General features: G+C 36.4%; 1 long non-coding RNA gene across 5 annotated transcripts in view; it reads right to left on the reverse strand.

The window, feature by feature from the left end:
- Positions 1-22,852, reverse strand: part of LOC134483425 (uncharacterized) — a 602,791-nt gene that overhangs the window by 312,166 nt on the left and 267,773 nt on the right. For all 5 annotated transcript variants that reach the window (XR_010060299.1, XR_010060303.1, XR_010060302.1 and 2 more), the window contains one exon: positions 9,031-9,107. This is a non-coding gene — a long non-coding RNA (uncharacterized LOC134483425). The remainder of the gene's footprint in view (positions 1-9,030; positions 9,108-22,852) is intronic.

Genomic DNA, 22,852 nt, shown 5'->3' on the forward strand with positions numbered 1-22,852 from the left:
AATGCCCAGACCATGAGACACGTTCCTGACATTGCTCATATGCTCAAGGAAAGGGAAATACATAGATTGTGGACCAAGGAACATACCAAATACCGTCTTTTTTGTTTGTTTGTTTGTTTGTTTGTTTTTTCAGCAAAAGATATGTGCCAATTTAAAGAATCCTAGAGACATTCTGTTATTCCCTTTAATAAGTATATTGCTCAGTCATGATCTCAGAAGCTACTATCTGTTATAGTTGGGAACAAAGGTGGAACCACATACCTGAACATTGTGTAGAGAGTAAAAGAGATTTGATAACTCAATCATAAATGAAAATTCTCTATCAATACTCTCCCTTCATCTCTCATGAATCTTTGTGTTGGGAGAAATCTAAGAGTCAGTGGGGATGGAAAGAATGTAACCAAGGAAACAATGTCTTCCAGATGTAACAGACTAACTAACTCACACATGGTCACATATTGATCATGACAATATGCATGTGATTTGCATAAAGCTGATTAGCCCCCACTATTTAGAGAAAAAAACTAAACATGATCTTCCATCTCTAACCATGAAGCTATTTCCAATATACAAATGTTTGTAAAGGAGAAATCAATTTAATATGGTAGATTATAAAAATCACATTCATGGAAAGTGTAATTTAAAGTAGTAGACAGCCAAATCACATGAACTCAATGGTAGATTGACAGTAAATTTTTGATTCCTAATTCTGTGTCTCTCCACATAAAACCATATATAATTGAACAAAGGAGAAAGTCTGCCCCAGCAGATTTTATGATAAGATCATAATGGATAGACACAAGAAACATTGTTTGCTAGACATAGAGAATTCAACTTTGAGCTCTGGTGGTTTTCTTTCATAATGCTTGTAAACAATATTCAGGCTCCTTCAAGAAAAAAACTAATGGTTTCCTTATCCATTAATAATCTTTATATGCTACCGTAATTACTGACCTGATAAAATGCACTAAAATTTCAATCGTGCAAAGTATATTTTGTCCTTAACCAACCCTATTAATAATTAGAAGTAAGGCCACTTCTACTGGAGAGAATTCAGGAATTCTACAAAAATGGTCAATAAACTTGGCCAGGGAACTTAAAGATCCTAGCAGAGAACACACAAATGTTGTTATTCTAAGTCTCCATTTTGTCAAACTCCCTTTTAATTATTTCTATTACGTTCTTCGGTATGTGTTGCTAATTATTTCAGTAGATAACAATTTTATTACTAATGTTATTTCTCTATTAATTAACCTCTTTAGAAACAGGAACCTTAGAAAACCTTCAGACTGTTGTTGGCTTGAATCAACATTGGCTTGCATTTTAGAAATATTTTTAAATTCTTAAACCCAAACAACATTTGAAATAAAAACAGATTATAATGAGTAAAAGAATAAGACATGCCACTGAGGAAATCTGTGTCTCAAAGCCTATTATTAGTCTGCATTGTTTCATCTGTACATGTCTTAGACCATTCAGTTTAGTGTTTTTATGGCATACATGAGTGGGCTAACAATTGGGTCTCTGATCCTTGTGTCTGCTCCTTTTCCTTCTTTTGGATTGCCTTGTCCACCATCAATATGATGTTCTTTGTTTATCTTCTTATATTTTATTTTGTTAATGTTTGGTTGTTATCCCTTGGGTGTTCTTTTCATCATGAGAGACAGAAAGGGTACAAATCTGGAAGGGACAGGAGGAGCGGATAATGTGGGAAGAGTTAAAAAAAATAAGGAAAACTGTGATCATAAGATAAGATTAAGAATGGAAATGAAAAACTGGGACAAAAATGGATTTTCAGTAAAAAAAAAATACGTCATTTTATAAGGAAAAACAGAATAAAATTCCAAAAAAGACCAAAAGCATACAAGCAAACAGAAAGAAAAAAAAAGGCATAACCTTGTGGATTTATCTGATGGAACATGGCCAATGTCTCCCAAACTAAACCCCCCAAACGACCCGAAAACAAATCTGCATTCTATTTTGCATATCTTATAAATTTCATCCAAATCACCAGATCAAATCAAAGTACAGATTACATATCCAAAGAATGTTCTTTCTAATCCACAAGTTTATTGTTGAATCTGGGAAATATTTAAAAATAAAAATTTATTAACAAATAACACATACCAAAAGACACTAAATTATTGTCATAACCTTCAAACTATATCACCTTATAAGATCACAGAAGAAGAAGGTTTATTATTCTGTACTAGTCTGTATACTGTATGTGAGTATGTGTGTGTTTTGTGTATATATATCTATTATATATATATATATATGTTTGTGTATGTGATATATATATATATATATATATGGAAGATGCAGCACGTTTCCATATGGTTGCAGTTCACACACCCGAATTCATTCTACCCCTATTCTTTCTTATAGCGATTTTTCAAACCTCTTTCCTTTATTATAACTATCATACCATCAAAATTCATTCTTACTTGATGACCCTAACTATTCAGAAATTTGGGGGTAATCTGTATGCTAACTCTCAAATGTTTTTATTCCTTCATAATGTTCAGTTTATGGCAGATACCAAAATAGCACTGTAACTTCTTTAATGGGTGTAATTTTTTATGCAAAATGCATATGCAAACTTAAATGTTCTTTTTATTTTCCTGATCGCCATTATTCCCACACACCAATAATCCACAGTTCTGTCAGCTCTTTGAAATGCTAATATTCAAGCTGTAAGAGAACTGAGCTGAAGTGACAGGGCAGATTGACAGCTCAAAGAGAGGGGCACTGCACCAAACACAACACAAGATAGGACAAAGGAATTCAGATTCTGATCTTATAGGTTTCTGTTCTGAATTTTCAGAGTCAAAGACTTGAGATCTATAGAATAATCTTATATCCCAACAAATTTGCAATATTTAGTGTGAAAAAATCTTGTCTACATATAAAACAAATTATGGGTTTTGAGGAGCTTACCTTGTTTGCTGCATTGCTTTGCTGACCATTCCTAGGGTGGTTACAAGAGGCATCCTTGGCTGCCTCTTCTCTGAATAGGACCTGCTGCACTGACTTAAGTAATCACACTGTCCCCCCACCCCCAGTTTGTGCTAGTGAGCTAGCATAATCCTCCAATCATGCATGCGTGCATGGTTGTCAGGCTGCAGAGATTCAAAATCTTTTATAAAGCTAATGACACAACATAGGCAGTTATGAGCTTTAAGCTGTCCTATTGTTTGTATGAAAGTGGGGCACTTCCTAAACCCCTGTATAATTTAGTCAGGGATAAATTCAAGGTACTTTCTGGGCAATATGACTACAGGTTATTGAATTATATTCACATTTAGATCAGTACAAAGGAAAAAATAGAGTGCTTAGGAAAAATGTAACAAAATTAGGGAATGTGCAAAAGCACTAGATACTTGTAATATCAGGAGAAATCATTTAAGAAAAGAAGATGCTACTTTAACAACGTTCTGCGTTAGTCAGGATTTACTTGATTAGGTGGGTTTTTAAAGTTTTCTATGTGTTCGGGTAAATGAAGTACTTACCATTAACATAAGGTTTGCTATTTACTAAAAGCAGTGGTTTGTCATTCAATGATGATTTTTTCTTCTGTTTTAAAAATCGTTGCTATGAGATAATTACTTACTTGTTTGTATTTTAGATAGGGTCTTACTCATTAGATTATACTGGACTGGAAACTCACTTGTAGGCCAGGCTGGCTTGTCACTCAGAGATTTATGAACTTTTGACTTGTAAGTGCTACAAGTAAACTCACATAGCATCACAGTTAGCTAGATTGTATTAATGTCAACTATGTATGTATGTGTATATATATATATATATATATTCTCTTTCTATATATATAGAAAAATATCACAGAAATATCATATATATATATGTATATATATATCACAGAGACTATCTCTTTATTCTTAAGTCCTAACTTATGTTTGTGTGGGTGAGTCTCTCTCTCTCTCTCTCTCTCTCTCTCTCTCTCTCTCTCTCTCTCTCTCTCACTCTGTGTGTTTCTGAGAAATAATTTTGCAGAACAGTATTAGTTTTTATAAGCAGGATCATCCCTCATCATCACTATTCAACTTTAAAATTTGGTGATTCTGATGCCCAATGAATATGCAAAGGAAGTACAAACAAAAATGTAGAATAGCTTTTGAATGTTAATGACTGAACATTCATTTAGTGTTTTATAAATGTAAATATGATATTGACTTAGTAATATCCTTTTCTGCAAGAGAAAGTGTACCTGGATAAGGAAATACATAAGGTATTACTAAATGTGCTTTGAATTTGGACAATCACCACTGTGAACTATAATCAAGGAAGGAAAACATTTGCAAAAATAACAAGGTGGTTTTATAGGAATATGGGAATACTTAGCTTCCTATACCATAGCAAAGGAATCTATCAGAAGCTATCACTGGATAGCTAACTTTGGTTCTACATATAACTGAGCATATAAATATGGCAATATAGTAATTTGTATCATAATGAGAGAAAGGGATGACCACTCTTAAACAGGCTGGGCTACTGCAGATCAGACCCTCTGAATCTTCTCTCAATGCTGGAGATGTTTAAAAGTTGCTGAAAAAAAACACTTCTGCAATCATGATTTTAATGATACCTTTAAAATATTGATTCTGATTAGCAAAAAAGCCTGTGAACTTACAATGCTTTCATGTTGTGTTTATCTAAATGTCAGAGGATACTTGGTAGCAAGTGTGCCATAAGGTATAGTAATTATTATTTATAAAGGCAAAGTTTGCATCAATCACTTGTTTTCTGGCCAGGAAGATGCTGTGCAGAATAGACTGGATTTAAAAATACAGTGTTCCATCTTTATCTGCCATCTGCCAGGTTAAAAAAACAGTTTTTATATAAAGGATGTTCTGTCTTCCAGACTGTATACAATAAACACAAATGGCAAGAATAATAGAGGGTTTTCTAGACAAGAAAATGAATCAAAAATTTTTTGCCTCTATACTTATACTGTGTGTTAAAGTGTGATTAGGACACGGAAAACACTGAAAGAAATTCCCGTGTTTTATTTTATTATTGTGTGTTTGCTTCTGTATTTATTTATTTACTTTCATTGGATTTTTTTAAATTTATATTTCAAATGTTATTCCCTTTCCCAATTTCACAGACATAAGCCTGCTATTCCATCCCACCTCCCTTCTTCTATAAGGGTGTTCTCCCCATCCACCCATTCCCGCCTTCCCCACAACATTCCCCTACAATGGGGGTCCAACCTTGGCAAGAACAAGGGTTTCTCCTTCCACTGGTGCCCAACAAAGCCTTCCTTTGCTACTTACACAGTTGGAGCCATGGGTCACTTCATGTACAGTCTTTGGGTAGTGGTTTAGTCCCTGGGAGCTCTGATTTTTTGGCACTGTTTTTCTTATGAGGTTATAAGCCCCTTAGATTCTTTCAGTCCTTTCTCTATTTCCTCCAATGAGGGTCCTTCAGTTGCTGCTCCAAACTCTATGGCCATATCCCCTCCTATGATTATTTTTGTTCCCCCTTTTATGAAGGAGTGAAGAAGAAACTCACATTTTATGAGCTTTTCAATGTCTCTGATTAGTTGAGTCGTTTTTCTCCTCTGTCTCCCTCTCATTTTCTCCTTTACTTTATTTCTGTTTATGTTCATACCCCTTTTAATTTTTGGAACTTGTGAGACAGTATCTCATTCTGTAGAGTAGATTGGGCTCAAATTTGAAGTAAACATTTTTCTTCTATCTCTTGAAGGATATGATTTATATGTAAGACAATATATCTTGAATGCTTTTAATTTGATTTAAAATTATGAATTTGGCTGTGATCATTATTTTAGTTACTTTTAGAGCTTTTTTCTTTTTTCTTTTTACTTTTTCTTTTTTTTTTAAATTTTTTGCGATAAAGAGCAGTCATGTTGGCACATGCCCTTATATCTAAAAACTGAGAGGAATAGGCAGAAAGTCTAGACTGAGTTTACTTACAGCCAGAATTACATGTTAGAAATTGTTTGTAACAACAACAAAAATATATTAATAAAATTCAAATTGTAGCAGCAAAATATTATTTCTTCTTTTTGTATCTCTAGTGGTAAGCAGCAGGTTGCTGAATTATATCTCAAACCACAGAGAGGAAGCAGACAGACTTCATGAGTTTTTTGAAAGATAGAAAGCCATTCCTAGGGTTATGTTTTGCTGAGCAATGCTGCATCTGATATCCTTCCACCGCCATCAACTAGGAGTCAAATGTTTAATATTTAGGAAACAATAGTGGACATCTCATTCAAACTAGTGCATTCTACTCCTGGTCACCACAGTCTCACAACCAATTAATAATAAAAATATATACCATGCAAATTTAAAAGGCCCCATTATTTTTCATAGAATGAAAACCCCTTAAAAGCTTAAAGAGTCTTTTGAGCCTCAAGTCAATACATTCAATGTTACCCCTGTAATATCAAAATATAGTAACATATTTTAGTATACAATGATATAAAACATATATTAATTTTTATCTAAAATGAACTTAGAGTGTCCTCAGAAATATTTAAGATAACCCTACCTCCTGGTTGCTGTTGTTCCTTGTGTATAGTATATCTGCATTTGTGATGAAGGTCAAATTCAAAACTTTTTATGTTAGACAAGTATAATAGCAAAGGTTGAATATCAAATATATATATATGTCCTTGGATCTAAAAGTCCCACAGCATTTCCATTTCCAAATATTTTACAATCCAAATTCTCTATAAAACTCTAAAGTCTCATTTTGAAAAGGGGGCTCCTTTAAAAATGTACTTTATTATCTCAAGAGGGAAGAAGCAAGCAACCATGTGAACAGCGAAAAATCAAACCACAATGGTGTTAATAACTCAACATCTTAATAATGGTGATCCACTTACTATTTTCTGGTATTTTGAAAGGGTCTGGGTACGATCTCTAAGTCTGCCCTTTGCTCTATATATGCAATTGTTCTAGGCTATAGCTAACTTGACACCATGGATGCTACTGATCCTGCTGGTCATCCTATGTTACTTGCATCTCCCCACAATGTGGGGTACCTTGCAGCAACTGGGCTGAATTTTATCCAGTAAACTCATCTATCACGTTTTCAAGAGACCCATCTCTTCTATACACTGACAAGCCTCAACTGTTCTCCATGATGTCTCATTGCTTTTATAACCAGTGCCACTTGGGTGAATCTAGTTCCTAGAGTATCAGAGTTATGACCTCATCGTTTTTGTAACACAGTTTCTGCATGCTGACCCTGAGGCATGATTTTTCTAGAGAATTCACATCTATGTTGCTGGTGTCTTCTTTATAACAACTGATTGATTGATTAGAGTAAGATGGTCGGCATTTATTACTCAGCCAAGCTATGGTTTCCTTCACTTTAGTATCTCTCTTATTGAAATTTATGAATTGTAATTTTTCTAGTATATTCAAGAAACAGGGAAATTGTGGAAGATCCTGGATAAAATATTGAATGCAAAATAATGTGTGCTCTTTTGAATATCTCTTTTTATATTTAGTGTGATGAAATAGAAGTAAGAAGAGAGAGAGAGAGAGAGAGAGAGAGAGAGAGAGAGAGAGATTGATTTTCAAACTGATTCAAAACTGATGGTGAGGATGGACTCAAAGTATCCTGGAAACAAAGAAACAGCAAAACTGTTTTGTGATTAAGAACCTTAGAGGGAAAATGACATTCTAAGTTATAGTCCCAAAGCAGGAACAATTACCTTAATGGATGCAGGGAATATTAAGGCTGTATAAGTTATTGTATAAAGGCCATGGCTGAGAAGTGTTCCCCTATGCTTAGGCAGGTTTAATGATCAGGATATCAGGTAAATATGATCATGAAAAATTCAGTATGAATGATTGTAGGGGCTGAGGTTGGGACAGAGGACAGAAATGAAAAGAAGAGTGCATCTGAGAACTTAGGAAAAAGTTATATTTGGTAGAGCTCACGGCCAGATGATAAAGAAATGGAAAATGCTACAGAAGTGCTACACAGAGCAGTTTAAGGAGATTGTAAGCCTATTCTTCTAATACAACGAAGGTGTTTGGTGCTTCAAAGACAGGGGAGGCTGCATTTAGATGACTACTATCAGTGAGTAGCACTATGTCAGGACATGAACGCTATCCTGCACCTATTCTATTTTCAGCTTGTACTTCGATGAAGTGAGGGCCACATCAATGTCCTTGGAGTATAAGATCAACATTCCAATTAAGGCATGTTGTATCTTTCTAGCTCAGCTGGACTGCAATAACTCTAAGCAATGTCAAAAATGTGATTCCCAATTACAATGTACAGAAAAGGGTTCTTTCTTCACCATCTGAAGAAACATCAACTAATAACCTAAATCTGTCCAGCCTTATGTCAAAAATGAAGAGAAAGTACAGTCAATAAAGAGGCATTTATAAAATCTGATGGCAATATTTTTTTACTTTTATGAATTATTTTTGTTAGTATGTTGAATAAAAATATTATTCAAAAAAATCTTAGACATTACATACCACTCCTCACCAGGTATACAGTATGCTCATGGAATACCAGAAGAAAACAAAACAAAACAATTAATCATTTGTGCTGTCTTTCTGGAAAGAGGACGGTGGTCAAATGCATTGACTCATGCTTGCCTTGAAATCATAGTACATCATAGTCAGTGCATTATTAATGGACCATCTAGGCCATCTATTGAATCCTCTCCTTAGCCAACCAATAGAATACTTCTCTAGAAAACTTTTACTCTGCATCATGAAATCCAGAATATCCACTGAAGGAGTATATATTAATGAAATATCAGACTACGGTTTATTATGCTTTTCAAAAGTATTTTATTTCCTTAAAACCCAGCATCATACCTTTTCCCCAGATGTCTCTTTTTATGAATTAGGAAATACCAGACATTATATACAGCATAATAAAACTCCTCATGAGTGAATCCTATATACCTCTTATATGTGAAGTTACAGGGAATTGATTATTTTACTAGTATATAAGTAAGGATTGTTTGTAAAGGAATATCCCTAGGACCTTCTTCACTCAATTACTTACAGTATGCTTCAGTGAAAACCATTGTTGTTTCCAAAGACTGAACAAAATTAATTTCTTGAGGCAAAATTAGAGTGACCCTGAAAGAATAAAAATGCAGTTAAGAAGTCAGAAGTTTAAAAAAGCCCCAAATACCTCAAATTCCAGACCCTGCCCTCTACCTTTACTAGCTGACCATAAAGTTAGATTAAAATCTTAGAGAATAATCTTGAGAAACAAGAAGCTCCTCCCAGGAACTGGTGGACCATAAAGTTTAACAATCTTGAGAAACGGGAAGCTCCTCCTTGTGATTTTTCATTAGTATTCTCGACACTTTCCAATGACACCATCCCTGCCCCCTCGGGTTGTGGTTTCTCTCTTTAAATACCCTTTCTCCCAGCCTTTCGGTGTCGAACTCCACTGCCCCTGCATGGGATACGAGTCTCGACCCAGTGCACTAGTTCCTATCAATAAACCTCATGTTTATTACAGCAAGGACGGTCTCACTTGAGTTCTTGGGGGGTCGCATCATCCCGAGACTTGAGTGAGGGACTCCCCGCTCTGGGGGTCTTCCATTCCAAAGAGTAGGGGACCATGTGTAGTCAGACATTCTTCTGTCACATAAATATATTATTAAAATCATATAGAGATATTTTTGATATTGCTCAAAGCTAAAAGTTGTGGAATGACAAGACAGCCTATCAGTTTGCCTGGCAAGAATTTTTCAAGTAGATGGTATTTCCGTTAAAAGTGTGCCAACTGATCTTAACCAGTCCCACAGCTCCCTGCACTCAAATTCCTGTGGAGATGAGAGCTGGACTCTCAGAAGTGTGGAAAATTCTGAGAGTTCTGAGGTGACTGTCACTTATGCTCACATTCCTGCCCCAAGAATAGTCCTCTTAGTGCCCTTCATGTTCTCGGGGCATAGGGACACAGGAACAATAATAGGTATGAGACTTCCAATTTCTACGTGCACCAAGATCCAAAAACCAGTCATCAGGAGCAATTATACATCTGAGAGTAGAGGTAAGGCCAATTAATTCTTCTACTCCAAGCAACTGGCCTGGTGAACTTAGGATACAGAAAGGTAGAAGTCTGGAAAGGGAAACTTCCAATGTCTGGCTTTGCCCAAAAGTAAACCAATCCCATAGCTCTCTGCACGCAAACATAGTGGGTGGAGACAGCTGGGATCTCAGAAGTTCAGACAATCCTCACAGTTCAAGGCAGACTGCCACTTCGGTTGGCATTCCTAGCCAAGAGGAATCAGACTAGTACCCTGTGAATACAGGAATATAGGGGTAATCAACACCAGTATTCTTCTGGTTTGTGCCTGTTCCTAGAACTGAAATGACCTGGTCCCACAGCTCCCTTCACCCAAATCCCACGGGGAACAGACACTCAGAAGTGTAGAAAATCCTAAGAGTTCCGAGACGACAACTATTTCTTCACACATTCCTTAACCAAGAGGAATGCCTAGTGCCCTCTATGGACTCTGGTCACAAGGACCTGGAAGCACTGAGGGGAAGGAACGTCTGATGTCTGGTAAAACCAATATTTCTGCACCAGTGACCAGTTCACGTCACACAAACACAGAAACAGCTTTCTGTTCCCAGATCTAGCTGAAAGAAAACAGGTCTATAGCAGTGCTTACACATGGACATACAGAGGGTCAAACCACTGTCAGACACAGCAAGACGAGCTAACACCAGAGACAACCTGAAGGTGAGAGGCAAGCACAGGAACCTAAACAACAGAAACCAAGCAATCATCAGAGCCCAGTTCTCCCACCAAGGCAAAAATGGATATCCAAAACAAACAAGAAAATCAAGATTTGCCTTTAAAAATCACAACTCATGAGGATGATCGAAGTCTTTTAGAAGTCCACAAATAACTCCCTTAAAGAAGTAAAGGACAACACAGATAACAAAAGTAGAAACCCTAAAAGAGGAAACACAAAAATCCCTTAAGAACTACAGGGAAACACAACCAAAACCGTGAAGGAATTAAGCAAAACAATCCGATATTTAAAAATGGAAATAAAACCAAAAAGAAATCACAAGGGGGACAAACCTTGAGATAGAAAACCAAGAAAAGAGATCAGGAGTCAAGATGCACCTACACGCCCAAGAGCAGACCACTCTGTTCCCATAACTGGCTGAAAGAAAACAGGAAAACAGGTCTACAGCACTCCTGACAAATAGGCTTATAGGACAGTCTAGCCACTATCAGAAATAGGAGAAGAAAGTAACACCAGAGATAATCTGATGGTGAGAGGCAAGCGCACGAACCCAAACAACAGAAACCAAGACCACATGGCATCATCAGAGCCCAATTCTCCCAACAAAGCAAGCACTGAATATCGAAACACACCAGAAAAGCAAGATCTAGATTTAAAATCATATTCAATCATGACATTGGAGGACTTCAACAAAGACATGAAGAACTCCCTTAGAGAAACACAGTAAAGCATGAATAAACAAGTAAAAGCCTATAGAGAGGAATCACAAAAATCCCTGAAAGAATTCCAGGAAAACACAATCAAACAGTTGAAGGAATTAATAATGGAAATAGAAGCAATCAAGAAAGAACACAGGGAAACAACCCTGGATATAGAAAACCAAAGGAAGAGACAAGGAACCGTAGATACAAGCATCACCAACAGAATACAAGAGATAGAAGAGAGAATCTCAAGAGCAGGAGATTATATAGAAATCGTCGACACAACTGTCAAAGATAATGTAAACGGAAAAAGCTACTGGTCCAAAACATACAGGAAATCCAGGACTCAATGAGAAGATCAAACCTAAGGATAATAGGTACAGAAGAGAGTGAAGACTCCCAGCTCAAAGGATCAGTAAATATCTTCAACAAAGTCATAGAAGAAAACTTTCCTAACCTAAAGAAAATGTTGCCCATAACCATACAAGAAGCCTACAGAACTCCAAATAGATTGGACCAGAAAAGAAACTCCTCCCTTCAAATAATAGTCAAAACACCAAATGCACTAAATAAAGAAAGAATATTAAAAATAGTAAGGGAAAAAGTTCAAGTAACATATAAAGGCAGACCTAACATAATCAAACCAAACTTCTTGCCAGTGACTATGAAAGCCAGAAGATCCTGGACAGAAGTCACACAGACCCTAAAAGAACACAAATGCCAGCCCAGGTTACTGAATCCTGCAAAACTCTCAATTAATATAGATGGAGAAACCAAGATATTCAATGATAAAACCAAATTTACACAATATCTTTCTACAACTCCAACGCTACAAAGGATAATAAATGGTAAAGCCCAACATAAGGAGGCAAGCTACACCCTAGAAAACACCAAGATACTAATCGCCTTGGCAACAAAACAAAGAGAAGAAAAGCACACACACATAACCTCACATCCAAATATGAATATAACAGGTAGCAATAATCACTATTCCTTAATATCTTTCAAAATCAATGGTATCAACTTCCCAATAAAAAGATAGATAAACAAACTAGATACACAGTGAGGACCCTGCATTCTGCTGCGTACAGGAATCATACCTCAGAGACAAAGACAGACACTACCTCAGAGTGAAAGGCTAGAAAACAACTTTCCAAGCAAATGGTCGGAAGAAGCAAGCTGGAGTAACCATTCTAATATCGAATAAAATCAATTTTCAACTAAAAGTCATCAAAAAAGATAAGGAAGGACACATCATAGTCACCAAAGGAAAAATCTACAAAGATGAACTCTCAATCCTAAATATCTATTCTCCAAATACAAGGGCACCTACATATGTAAAAGAAACCTTACTAAAGTTCAAAACACACATTGCACCTCACACAATAATAGTAGGAGATTTCAACAACCCACTCTCATCAATGGACAGGTCATGGAAACAGAAATTAAACAGAGACCTAGACAGACTAAGAGAAATCATGAATCAAATGTACTTAACAGATATTTATAGAACATTCTATCCTAAAGCAAAAGGATACACATTCTTCTCAGCACCTCATGCAACTTTCTCCAAAATTGATCAAATAATTGGTCAAAAAACAGGCCTCAACAGATACAGAAAGACAGAAATAATCCCATGTGTCCTATCAGACCACCACGGTCTAAAGCTGGTCTTCAATAACAATAAGGGAAGAACACCCACATATACGTGGAAGTTGAACAATGATCTACTCAACGATAACCTCGTCAAGGAAGAAATAAAGAAAGAAATTAAAGACTTCTTAGAATTTAATGAAAATGAAGGCACAACATACCCAAACTTATGGGACACAATGAAAGCTGTGATAAGAGGAAAACTCATACCTCTGAGTGTCTGCAGAAAGAAACAGGAGAGAGCATATTCACGAGCTTGACAGCACACCTAAAAGCTCTAGAACAAAAAGAAGCAAATACACCCAGGAGGAGTAGAAGGCAGGAAATAATCAAACTCAGAGCTGAAATCAACCAAGTAGAAACAAAAAGGACCATAGAAAGAATCTACAGAACCAAAAGTTGGTTCTTTGAGAAAATCAACAAGATAGATAAACCCTTAGCCAGACTAATGAGAGGACACAGAGAGTATGTGCAAAATAACAAAATCAGAAATGTAAAGGGAGACATAACTACAGAATCAGAGGAAATTCAAAAAATCATCAGATCCTTCTACAAAAGCCTATATTCAACAAAACTTGAAAATCTGCAGGAAATGGACAGATACTTCGGTACCAGGTACCGAAGTTAAATCAGAAACAGATAAACCATTTAAACAACCCCATAACTCCTAACGAAATAGAAGCAGTCATTAAAGTTCTCCCAACCAAAAAGAGCCCAGGTCCAGATAGGTTTAGTGCAGAATTCTAAGAGACCTTCATAGAAGGTCTATCCGAAATATTCCACAAAATTGAAACAGTTGAAGCACTACCAAAATCCTTCTATGAAGCCACAATTACTCTTATACATAAACCACACAAAGACCCAACAATGAAAGAGAACTTCAGACCAATTTCCCTTATGAATATCGATGCTAAAATAGTCAATAAAATTCTGGCAAACCGAATAAAGAGCACATCAAAACTATCATCCACCATGATCAAGTAGGCTTCATCCCAGGCATTGAGGGATGGTTTAATATAGGGAAAACCATCAATGTGATCCATTATATAAACAAACTGAAACAACAAAACCACATGATCATTTCATTAGATGCTGAGAAAGCATTTGACAAAATTCAACACCCCTTCATGATAAAAGTCCTGGAAGGAATAGAATTTCAAGGCCCGTACCTAAACATAGTAAAAGCCATATACAGCAACACAGTCGCTAACATTAAAACAAAGAAAAACTTGAAGCAATCCCACCAAAATCAGGGACTAGACAAGGCTGCCCACTCTTTCCCTACTTATTCAATATAGTTCTTGAAGTTCTAGTCAGAGCAATCAGACAACAAAAGGAGATCAAAGGGATACAGATTGGAAAAGAAGAAATAAAAATATCACTATTTGCAGATGATATGATAGTATATTTAAGTGAACCCAAAAGTTCCACCAGAGAACTACTAAAGCTGATAAACAACTTCAGCAATGTGGCTGGGTATAAAATTAACTCAAATAAATCAGTAGCCTTCCTCTACACAAAAGAGACCGAAGCCGAGAAAGAAATTAGGAAAATGACACCCTTCATAATAGTCCCAAATTATATAAAGTACCTCGGTGTGACTTTAACCAAGCAAGGTAAAGATCTGTACAATAAGAATCTCAAGCCTCTGAAGAAAGAAATTGAAGAATCCTCAGAAGATGGAAAGATCTCCTATGCTCATGGATTGGTAGGATTAACATATTAAAAATGGCCATTTTACCAAAAGCGATCTATAGATTCGATGCAATCCCCGTCAAAATACCAATCCAATTCTTCAAACAGTTAGACAGAACAATTTGCAAATTCATCTGGAATAACAAAAAAACACACGATAGCTAAAACTATCCTCAACAATAAAAGGACTTCAGGGGGAATCACTATCCCTGAACTGAGGCAGTATTACAGAGCAATAGTGCGAAAAACTGCATGGTATTGGTACAGAGTCAGACAGATAGACCAATGGAATAGAATTGAAAACCCAGAAATGAACCCACACACCTATGGTTACCTTATTTTTGACAAAGGAGCCAAAACCATCCAATGGAAAAAAGATAGCATTTTCAGCAAATGGTGCTGGTTCAACTGGAGGTCAACATGTAGAAGAATGCAGATCAATCCATGCTTATTACCCTGTACAAAGCTTAAGTTCACGTGGATCAAGGACCTCCACATCAAACCAGATACACTCAAACTAATAGAAGAAAAATTGGGGAAGCATCTCGAATACATGGGCACTGGAGAAAATTTCCTGAACAAAACAGCAATGGCTTATGCTCTAAGATCAAGAATCGACAAATGGGATCTCATAAAACAACAAAGCTTCTGTAAGGCAAAGGACACTGTGGTTAGGATAAAAAAGCAATCAACAGATTGGGAAAAGATCTTTACCAATCCTACCACAAATAGAGTGCTTATATCCAAAATATACAAAGAACTCAAGAGGTTAGACCGCAGGGAGACAAATAACCATATTAAAAAATGGAGTTCAGGGCTAAACAAAGAATTCACAGCTGAGGAATGCCGAATGGCTGAGAAACACCTAAAGAAATGTTCAACATCTTTAGTCATAAGGGAAATGCAAATCAAAACAACCCTGAGATTTCACCTCACACCAGTGAGAATGGCTAAGATTAAAAACTCAGGTGACAGCAAATGCTGGCAAGGATGTGGAGAAAGAGGAACACTCCTCCATTGTTGGTGGCATTGCAGACTGGTACAACCATTCTGGAAATCAGTCTGGACATTCCTGAGAAAATTGGACATTGAACTACCTGAGGACCCATCTATACCTCTCTTGGGCATATACCCAAAAGATGCCCCAAGATATAAAAAGACAGGTGCTCCACTATGTTCATAGCAGCCTTATTTATAAAAGCCAGAAGCTGGAAAGAATCCAGATGCCCTTCAACAGAGGAATGGATACAGAAAATGCGGTACATCTATACAATGGAATATTACTCAGCTATCAAAAACAATGACTTATGAAATTCATAGACAAATGGAGGGAACTGGAAAGTATCATCCTGAGTGAGGTAACCCAATCACAGAAAAACACACATGGTATGCATTCACTGATAAGTGGCTATTAGCCCAAATGCTTGAATTCCACTAGATGCCCAGAAAACTGGAAACTCAAGACAGATGATCAAAATGCGAATGCTTCACTCCTTCTTTAAAAGGGGAACAAGAATACCCTTGGCAGGGATTAGGGATGCAAAGATTAAAACAGAGGCAGAAGGAACACCTATTCAGTGCCTGCCCCACATGTGGCCCATACATATACAGCCAATTAGACAAGATTGTTGAAGCAAAGAAGTGCAGGGTGACAGGAACCGGATGTAGATCTCTCCTGAGAGACACAGCCAGAACACAGCAAATACATAGGCGAATGCCAGCAGCAAACCACTGAACTGATAATGGGACACCATTGAAGGAATCAGAGAAAGAACCGGAAGAGCTTGAAGGGGCTCAAGACCCCATATGAACAACAATGCCAAAAACAACCCGATCTTCTAGGGACTAAGGCATTACCCAAAGACTATACATGGACTGACCGTAGACTCTAACCTCATAGGTAACAATGAAGAGCCTAGTAAGAGCACCAGCAGAAGGGGAAGCCCTTGGTTCTACTAAGACTGAACCCCCTGTGAACGTGATTGTTGGAGTAGGGCGGTAATGGGGGGAGGATGGGAAGGGGAACACCTATATAGAAGTGGAGGAGGAGGGGTTAGAGATGTTGCCCTGGAAACTGGGAAAGGGAATAACATTCGAAATGTAAATAAAAAATACTCAAGTTAATAAAAAAGTTAATAAAAATAATAAAAAGTTGTATAAAGGTAAAAAAATAAAAAAGAATTACAGGGAAACACAACCAAACCTGTGATGGAATTGAACAAAATAATCCAATATTTAAAAATGGAAATAAAAACAATAAAGTAATCACAAAAGTAGACAAGCCTAGAGATTGAAAACCAAGGAAAGAGATCAGGAGTCAAGATGCAAGCATCCCTAACAGAATTCGAGATATAGAAAAGAGAATATCATTGCCAGAAAATATGATAGAAATCATTGACAAAAGCATCACAAATAATGAGAAACACAAAATGGTCCTGACCCAAAACATCCAAGAATGGCCCGAAACAATGGAAAACCAAACCTAAGGATTATAGGTATAGAAGAGATTGAAGAATCACAAATTAATGAGCGAGTAGTTATCTTCAACAAAATTATAGAAGAAACTTCACTAATCTAAAGAAAGTGATGCCCAGAAACATACAAGAAGCCTACAGAACTCCAAATAGTTTGGACCAGAAAAGAACTTTCTCGTGTCACATAATAGTCAAAGCATAAAATGGACAATGCAATGAAATAATATTAAAGCAGTAAGGGAAAAAGGTCATAAAACATATGGAGGGAAACCTATTAGAATTACACCAAACTTATCAACAGAGACTATGAAAGCTAGAAGATCCTGTGTAAATATCATAGAATGCCTAAAAGAACACTCTATTCCAGCCCAGGCTACAATATCAAGCAGAACTCTCAGTTAACATAGATGGAAAAACCAAGAAATTCCATCATAAAAACCAAATTTATGCAATATCGTTCTACAAATCCAGCACTACAAAGATAATAGGCAGAAAACTCTAACAGGATGAGGGATACTCCAGCCTAGAAAAAGCAACAAAGTAATCTCCTTGCAGTAAAACCAAAAGACATACATATATAATTCCACCTCTAACAAGAAAATTAAGAGGAAAGAAACACCATTCTTTAATATCTCTTAACATCAGTGGACTCACTTCCCTATTAAAAAGACAAATCCTAACAGACTGGGTATATAAGTCATAAATATCTATGCTCCAAAGGCAAGAGCACCTACATTGATAATAGAAACCTTACTAAGCTCTAAGCACAGATTGAAATTCATACAAAATGGTAGGAGTTTTCAACACCCTACTTTCATCAATGTACAGATCACAGAAACAGAAACTAAAGAGAGACATGGAGAAACTAACAGAAGTTATGAACAAAAAGGATTTAGTAGATATTTGTAGAACATTTCATCCTAAGAAAAAGAATACACCTTTTCCTCAACACCTCATGGTGCTTTCTCCAAAATTGACCATATAATTGATCACAAAACAGGCCTCAACAGATACAAGAAAATTGCAATGATCCCATGCATCCTATCAGATCACCATGGACTAAGACTGAACTTCAACAAAAACAAAAATGACAAAAAGCACACATAGACACAATAGTTGAACAACATTTTACTCGTTGATATCTAGGGTAAAAAAATTAAAGAAATTGAAGACTCTTTCAGAATTTAATGAAAATTAAATCAAAACATACCCAAACTTACGGGACACAATGAAAGTTGTGTTAATAGGAAGACTAAAGTTCCTGCAATAAGAAACATAAGACAGCATACATTAGCAGCATGGCAGCACACTAAAAACTCTAGAACAAAAAAAAAAAAAAAACAAATACACCAAAGAGTAGAAGATGGCAGGAGATAAACTCAGGGATGAAATCAACCAAGTGGAAACAAAAAAAAAGGTATACAAAGAATCAACAAAACCTGGAGCTGGTTCTTCTAAAAAATCAACGAGATAGATAAACCCTTAGCCAGAGGGCACAGAGAGTATATCCAAATTAACAAAGTCAGAAATGGAAAGGGAGACACAGCAACAGAATCTGTGGAAATTAAAAAAATCATCAGATCCTACTATGGAAGCCTATAATCAGCAAATCTGGATAATCTAGTAGGAAATGGGCAATTTTCTAGACAGATAGTAGGTACCAAAGTTAAGTCAGGATCAGAAAACCATTGAAACAATCCCATAACTCCTAAAGAATTAGAAGCAGTTATTAAATGTCTCCCCACCAAAAAGAGCCCAGGACCAGACAGATTTAGTGAAGAATTCTATCAGAACTTCGTAGAAGTCATAGCAGTTCTATCTAAACCATTCCACAAATAGAAACAGAAGGAATACTATCTATTTCCTTCTATGAAGCCACAACTCTGCTTATACCTAAACCACAGATAGACCCAACATGGAAAGAGAACTTCAGCCCAATTTTACTTATGAATATTGACACAATATACTCAATAAAATATCGGCAAACCGAATTCAAGAACACATCAAAACAATCATTCATCATGATCAAATAGGGTTCATCCCAGGTATGCAGGGATGGTTCAATACATGGAAATCCACGAACATAATTCAGTATGTAAATAAACAAAAAAAACCCGCATGACCATTTCATTAGGTGCTGAGAAACCCCTTGACAAAATACAGCACTCCTTCATATTAAAAGTCTTAGAAAGATCAGGAATTTAAGCATGATTCATAAACAGAGTAAAAGCAATATACAGCAAACAGAGCCAAAATTAAGCTAAATGTACAGAAACTTGAAGCAGTCCCACTAAAATCAGTGACTAGGCAAGCCTGCACACTCTCCCCCTGCTTATTCAATATAGTACTTGAAGTCCTAGCCAGAGTAATCAGACAACAAATTGAGGTCAAAGGGATACACATTGGAAAGGAAGAAGTCAAAATATCACTATTTGCGGATGATAGGACAGTATATTTAAGTGACCCCAAAAGTTTCAGCTGAGAACTCTTAAACTGATAAACAATTTCAGCCATGTGGCTAGATATAAAATTAATTCAAACAAATGAGTAGCCTTCATCTACTCAAATGACAATCAGGCTGGGAAGAAATTAGGGAAATGATACTCTTCACAGTTGTCCCAATTATCATAACAAAGCACGTGAAAGATCTTTATGGCAAGAACTTCAATTCTCTGAAGAAAAAAATTGAAGAAGATCTCAGCAGATGGAATGACCCCCAATACTAATGGATTAATTAACAGGATTGATATAGTAAAAATGGCCATTTTGCCAAAAGCTATCTACAGATTCAATCCAATCTCCATAAAAATTCTAAATCAATTCATCAAAGAGTTAGAAAGAAAAATTTGCAAATTCATTTGGCATTACAAAAAACCCAAGAGAGCAAAAACTATCCTCAACAGTTAAAGATCTTCTGGGGAAAGCACCATCCTTGACCTTAGGCAGTATTACAGAGCAATAGTGATTAAAACTGTATGGTATTGGTACAGAGACAGGCAGGTAGATCAATGGACTAGAATTGAAGCCCCAGGCCACATGATCTTTGACAAAGGAGCTAAAATCATCCAGAGGAAAAAAGATAGCATTTTCTACAAATGGATCTGGTTCAATTGGAGATCAGCATGTTGAAGAATGCAAATCAAACCATTCTTATAGCCCTGTACAAACCTGAAGTCCAAGTGAATCAAGGACCTCCACATCAAACTTGATAACCTCAACTAATAGAAGAAAACATAGTGAAGATTCTTGAACACATGGGAACTGGGGAAAATTTACTGAACAAAGCACCAATGCCTTATGCTGTAAGATCATGAATTGACAAATGGGACCTCATAAAACTGAAAAACTTTTGTAAGTCAGAGAACACAGTCATTAGGACCAAATGGCAACCAACAGATTGGGAAAAGATCTTTACCAATTCCACAACTGATAGAGGACTTATATCCAAAATATACAAAGAACTCATGAAGTTAGACCGCAGGGAGACAAATAACCCTGTTAAAAATGTCGTACAGAGCTAAATTCTCTGGATTCTCAACTGAGGACTATCGAATAGCTGAGAAGCACATAAAGAAATGCTCAACCTCCTTAGTCATCAAGGAAAATGCTAAATAAAAAAACACCAAGATCCACCTCACACCAGTCAGAATTTCTAAGATCAAAAACTCAGGTGACACCACATGTTGACAGTGATGTGGAGGAAGAGGAACACTCCTCCATTGTTGGTGGAATTACAAACTGGAACAACCACACAGGAAATAAGTCTGGAGGTTCCTCAGAAACCTGGACACTGCAATACCTGAGGACCCTGCTCTAACACTCCTGGGCATATACCCAAACTGTGATCCAACATATAACAAGGACACATGCTGCACTATGTTCATAGCAGCCTAATTTATAATATCCAGAAGCTGGAAAGAACCCAGGTGCTCTTTAACAAAGGAATGGATACAGAAATTGTAGTACATCTACGGAATGGAATAGTACTCAGCTATCAAAAACAATGACTTAATGTAATTAATAGGCAAATGGGTGGAATTAGAAAATATCATCCTCAGTGAGGCAACCCAATAATATAAACAACAACAAGAACAACAACAACAACAAAATCAGACATGGTATGCACTCACTGATATGTGGATATTAGCTGTAAATCTCAAATTACCCTAGATACAATCCACTTACCACATGAAACTCAAGAAGAAGGATGAAAAAAGTTGGAATGCTGCAGTCCTCCTTAAATGGGGGAATAAAATATTCATAGGAGGGGTTATGGAGATAACTTTTGGAGAAGAGACTGAAAGAATGGCCATTCAGAGTAGAGCTGAAGTGGTTTGCAGCACAAAAGAACAACAATACCAAACACAGACTAAACCACCATAAAAAGAATACACATGGACATACCCATCACTCCAGCTGCACATGTAGCAAAGGATGGCCTTTTTTCTTACCAGGGGGTGGAGGAGTCCTTGCCCCTGCTATGGATGTAACCATTAGTGTAAAGCAATAGCTGGGCTGGGAAGTAAGAATGGGTGGGTGGTGTGGTGGGGGAACAACCTCATAGAAGAAAGAGAGGTATGTGTTAGGGGCTTATGGATGGGAAAGGGGGGAAGGGGATGACATTTGAAATGTAAATAAAAAATATCCAATAAAAAAGCTGGAAGGCGAAAATTATGCTAATTTCAAAGGTGGCTATTTTAGAACAATATTTTGTTGTTTGCTACTTATATAAGTATTTGAATAATTTGCTATGGAGCACATGTCTTAGGAGGACAAAAGACTGAGTCCTCAGGTCCCCACTGACTTGCATCACAGATCATGGGAAGCAGACATATAGGTGATGTTAATTGAACACAGTTTCTCTGAATCAGTAGTTAGTAATTTTAACTGTTGAGAAATCATTTGGGAGAAAGAGGTATTTTAATAAAGAATGGAAAATATTAATATTCAAATGGCCTTTGTAAAATGTAACTTAAATGTTTGGAAACCTGCTATCGCATTCAGAGTATACTGAAGAATAAACAATTGTGTCCACAGGTTGAGGATTGATTGCAACAGCCTAGAGATATAAAACATTTCTACACAGATGAGAGAAAGTATTTTATTTATCACATAACAACAATCCACCTGTCGGCATATCTCTGTGTGTTTTTTTTTATCCCTCAACTTTTAAAGATGATGTCTTATCATTCTGATCATTCTTGACTCAGTCTTCATCAGTAATTAATCATTTTCCCTCCACTGTTCCTTCACAGGTTCTTCAGCTAAAACTGAATTGTTAATATTCTATGATGTACTCTGATATAACCAAAATGTCTTCACAAGAAGACTGTTGAAGATTTTTTTATATCATAAAAACTGCTTTACTGACAGCCTAAAAAGAATAATGAATATTAAATGATATAAAGCAAAATGTTGCTGAAAGTAACAGAGACCATACCCCATTCACTGTAATTGACATAATACTTGATGAAACATTATGAGGCACGGAGACAATTTTCTCCTATATAGCATTATATTGTACTTCTGTGCATATATATATATATATATATATATATATATATATATATATATATACAGACATA

The sequence above is a fragment of the Rattus norvegicus genome, chromosome 1 (assembly GCF_036323735.1).
Source record: "Rattus norvegicus strain BN/NHsdMcwi chromosome 1, GRCr8, whole genome shotgun sequence".
Lineage (NCBI taxonomy): Eukaryota > Metazoa > Chordata > Mammalia > Rodentia > Muridae > Rattus > Rattus norvegicus.